Source organism: Echinops telfairi, unplaced genomic scaffold (assembly GCF_000313985.2).
Source record: "Echinops telfairi isolate 266 unplaced genomic scaffold, ASM31398v2 ScPeMD7_7458;HRSCAF=8496, whole genome shotgun sequence".
Taxonomy (NCBI): Eukaryota; Metazoa; Chordata; class Mammalia; order Afrosoricida; family Tenrecidae; genus Echinops; species Echinops telfairi.
Window position 1 is genome coordinate 15,740,388 of NW_022111358.1, and position 4,819 is coordinate 15,745,206.

Sequence of the window (4,819 nt, forward strand, 5' to 3'; positions counted from 1 at the left end):
ACAATGACCAGATGGTCAGTAATCAGCTTGAGGGGGAGGTACATCATTTGTTCAGGCTGTCAGCATTTATTGGGCACCTATTGTGTGTCAAGGAGCCCTGGTGGTGTAGTAGTGGATATGCGTTGGGCTGCAATCTGCATGGTGGGCAGTTTGAAACCACCAGCAGCTCCTTGGGAGAAAGACCAGGCTTTCTACTCCTGTAAATAGTCTCGAACCCACAGGGCGTCCACATGAGTCAGCATCGACTCCATCCCAGTTGGTTTGGCTTGGTATTGTGTGTCAGGCCGGGTGCTGGCTATTCAAAGATAATGTCTGGTTCCTCCTTTTAAGGAGCTCATACTGTAGTAAACAAACCACCACCACCACCACTCCCCCCGCCCCCGCGCCCACTGCCATGTATCTGATTCCTACCCAGGGTTGCCCTACCTCCAGCTTTCAAGGCTTTGCCCCTCCTTACGGGAGCAGGCTAGCTCCCGTATGTCTGCTGAGCAGCAGCTGGTGGAGTGAAACTCACAACCTTGTGTTGGAGCGGGTCGTAGATGCTTTTGCAATGTAGAAGCACATACAAGGAGCCCTGCCCCCGCTTGGCAAGGTCCAGGAAGGCGCTCTTCCAAGGGGACACGAGTGGTGGTGACACCGTTTGCGATTGGAGAATCTGCTCAGAGTTGATCCAAGGATGTCGTGGGTGGTGAGGAGTCTCCAGAAAGATGGGATGGATAGATAATGAAAGGATGTTCAACATGGAAAGGCTGGGACGATAGACAGGTCCCTGGGGAAAATGCCCAGAATCCCTGTATAACTTGAAAGTGAAGAACTACGTTCTCGGACACCAGACACTGCCCATTTTGCTGAAGGGATTCAAGCATAGCTCATGTCAGAAGGCTCCATTAGGAGAGGTGGTTGGGGAATAGGACTGATGGTCGTAGTCACGTTCTCGTGATGCGGTCAAAACCCGTGGTCGACTCAGAATGCCGTATCGATGTCAAGTGGCACCGTGCTTCCTGTCATGAAGGAAACTGGGGGGGCAGGAGCATTTTACAGCCAGAAGCTCAGGGACTAGCATGCTGACACGTCGTCATATGTACCATGTGTTACTTGAGAAACGGGCTACATTTTGTCAGAAGTAAATGAGTAGGCTTCCTCCGGGATTTAGAAGCCAGGAAGACTAGTCATTGTCACACTTTGAAGGAGGATGTATTTGGTGCCTTAATAAACAATGGGCTTCGGGACTAGATGGCGGTCTGGCGTTAGACCTAACTTTCACCAGTGGTTCTGTTCGGTTTCTGGATTGGGTTACCTCGGTTCTTTGCTTCACACGCTGAAAGAATTCACGCAGCAGAAGCATGTTTTGTAATGCAAGTGAGTTTTATGAAGGAAAGTTTTAGGTTTCACAGTCTCAAAAGGGTACACTTTATTTCTGGAAAGTGTGCCCGGCTGCGTGGGAAAACCACGTGGAAAAAATACACGAACGGGGAGTGTGAAACCCACACACGTGGGACTGGGAACCCCCGGAGGCCAGGAGGGCGTGCAGGGCTGTGCTCCCTGGCTTTATTCTATCCCGCCACTGGCTGGAGGAGGCGTGGTTGAGGGGATTGACTGACCTCATTGGCTGGGCTAGGCCCACTTGTGCGATATCATTTGCTGGTACCTCAGGTGGGTGTGCCCAGGTGGACCGCCTACCTGAAGCTGGGGGGTTGTTTCTGAGCATGCGCAGTTCTGGATTTTCCCCGTAGGCGTCTCAGTCGTGCTTGATTTCTTTCCAACCCCTCTCTGTGGGCTTTTGCAGGTATTGGGGAGACAACCCCCCTCCGTCCCTAGTCTAGCTCCTTTCAGTTCTGACCACTGTGTCGTTGGGTAAGGAACGCATTCTCTGAGAAAAGTCGGCGCACCCTCCTTGCTCAGTTATTCAGAGGGTGACAAGGAAAACAAACCGTCAAGTGGCATTCAACAAAGGCGCTTGGGTTCGGGGTCTAGCGACGTCGGCGGGACGCCGCGTTCTCCCAGGAGAAAGTCGTGGCAGTCGGCCTCCGTACAAGTTACGACTAGCCGGCAGTAGCTCCACTTCTTCCAGTTCCTCCCCGCACCCCAGCCCTTTCTGCTTCATCCTTCTCTGCCTTTCAGGGTCTCCCCGCGAAGTTTCCGAGTCGGAGCCCAGTCGACCGGATGGCAGCGGTGTGGCTAGGAAGCCCGGTCTCTGCGCAGGCGCAAGCACTCCCTCCGGACGGGCGGCTGCGGCGGGTTCTGGACACGGATAGGGTGGGGCACCCAGCGGGGCCGGGCCGCTGTCTCGGTCCCAGCCCTTCAGCCCTCGCAGGCTCCGAATTCGGAGCGACGCGGAGCGAGCGGCAGCGATGATTGGCTGGCAGGAAATCGTATGTTAATGAGGTGTGGTGACCCTTAGAACCGTTTTTGAGATTTATAAGTGAGAACAGCGTCTTGAATATTGGCCATGATGGTCACGTCACCATGAGATATAAGATGGATATCAAAAGGCATTTTATATGACCTGAGGAAAACTTCGCCGTCGCTAAAAAGTGTGCCGCTTGCCAGGACCTCGCGGGGGCGAAAGGGACAGGATTAAGACTATACTTTCAGGGATCATTTCTATAGTTCGTGACTAGAGAAGTTTCTCTGACCGTGTAGAGCACCGAAAACCACGAGGAGGAGGCGCAGCATTCTCTCCTGAGCGTGAAGTCGGCTCCCGGCGCTGCCTCGCTGCAGCTGCCGCTTGCCATTGATGATCGCTCTCCTCCGCCCTCGGGCGGAGCGAGAGGGAGAGAGTGCAGTCTGAGTGGCTTTCGGTTTAACCTTGGTTTAATGTGGTGAGTTTGTCCTGTTACGATCGGGTAGTCCCGTTTTGTATCAGGAGTTTTCTCTGAAACCATTGTTTCTGAATGTGTGTATGTGTATGCATTTTTTAGCTTGGATTACTTTCCTTTGGGAGCTAGTTATACGCTGTTTAGTGTTTCCCTCTAGAAAAATCTATTACTTACTGTGCTTTCTGCTTCTCTGGTTACTTAAAGTGGTCTGTTGTGGAACCCAGGCTCAAGAGTTAGCGGTTCTCAATCTATGGGTGGAATGGCCTTTTGGGGTCCGAACAGTGACGTCCACAGGGATCACGGACTTATAACAGTAGCAAGATTACAGTAGGGAAATCACGGTTATGAAGTAGCAGTGTTAGAACAATTTAGTAGTTGCTGGGTCACCACAACAGGAGAAATTAATTAAAGTATTGCGGCATTAGGGAAGTTGAAAAGCACTGCTCTGGAGAGGCTTGGCTTAAGTTCCAGAATATGGGATTCACGGGGAATTGTCTTTCAACCATGACATGATTTGTGTCTGGAAGAAAATCTCTGGCGTAAGTCAAGGTAAAGAGAAACAGCTGCAAAAGTTTGCTAATTATCAAAACTTGGGATATGTGGAGTATGAATCTACGAAAATTGGAAGTTGTGAAGATGAAGTAGAACACATCAATATTGATAGCTTTGGGATTAGTGAGCTCAAATGGACTGAAGGTGGCCATTTTGTAGAAAATCATGGTGTACTCTGCTGGGAATAACAATCAAGAGGAATGGCATTGCATTCATTGTCAAAAGGGACTTTGAAAATCAATCTTCAAGTACTATAGTGCCCATGGTAGATTATATGTATCCACCTTTAAGGAGACCCAGTCAAACCAAATATTATTCAGATGTATGCACCCACCACAAACACTAGTGAGGAAGAATTGAATTCTACCATCTTCAGTCAGAAGCTGATCAAACCTGCAGTCAATATGCATTGCTTGTTATTTGTTTGGAATGCAAAAGTGGGAAACAAAGAAGAAGGGTTTAGTGATAAAAACAAAGCCAAGCCGGGGAATCTCTATAGAATTTTGCAAGACAATCGGCATATTCATAGCAAATACCTTTTTTCGATGACACAAAAGGTACACATGGATTTCTCCAGGTGGAATACACAGACACCAGATTATCTACATTTGTGGGAAGAGACGCTGAAGAATCTCCATATCAGCTGTTAAAACCAGGCAAGGGGCTCACTGGAACAAACCATCAATGCTCATTTGTAAATTCAGGCTAAAACGGAAGAAACTACAAGGGGAGGGGGCGGAGAAGAGCTAGAGAAAAAGGGATGAATTTGAGAAGTATTTTGGAGATAGTTCAATAGCATTTATAGCAGAAGGAGCCCTGGTGGCGTAGTGGTTCCGAATTGGTCTGCTAACTGCAAGGTCATTTGGAAACTACAGCTCCATGGGAGAAAGAGACTTTCTACTCCCATTAAGAGTTAAGTCTTGGAGACTCACAGGGGCAGTTCTACCCTGTCCATAGTGTTGCAGAACATTGGCATGGGAGGGCAGTGAGTTTCGCCTGAGTTACGAGGGTACGAAGAAAAGCATAAAGAACGTGCCTCATTCCTGGCATGTACACTGGTTGTATAAACAGTGGTATCATCACTGACACATGGAACAGGGGGGAAAAAACCTTTCTTTCGAACTTTCTGTTCAAGTGAAAAGTTTGTGCTTGGAGCCTTTTGTCAACTGAAGTATCACTGTATTCTTTGTTCTTAGCCTTCACTCCCCAGCACTTCTGGTCCCTAAGGCAGTTCCTATTAATAAGTGGTCCATCCCCAGTACCACCCTCTGGTCCCTCTGTGACAGCATTTCTCAACCTGTGGGTCGAGACCCCTTTGGTGGTCGAAGGACCCTTTTACAGGGGTCACCTAAGACCATCAGAAAACATAGCGCTCCTCTATCTGTATCCAAGCGGGTCCGCCCACATGCAGATATAACCACATAAGAGTACCCAGCGTGAAGACTGTT

General features: G+C 49.2%; 1 non-coding gene across 1 annotated transcript; it reads left to right on the forward strand.

Moving 5' to 3' along the window:
* The first annotated feature begins 2,579 nt into the window (after positions 1-2,579).
* On the forward strand, positions 2,580-2,796 carry LOC115873002. The gene has a single exon (XR_004048179.1). It is a non-coding gene; the product is annotated as a small nucleolar RNA U3 (small nucleolar RNA).
* Positions 2,797-4,819: the final 2,023 nt, after the last annotated feature.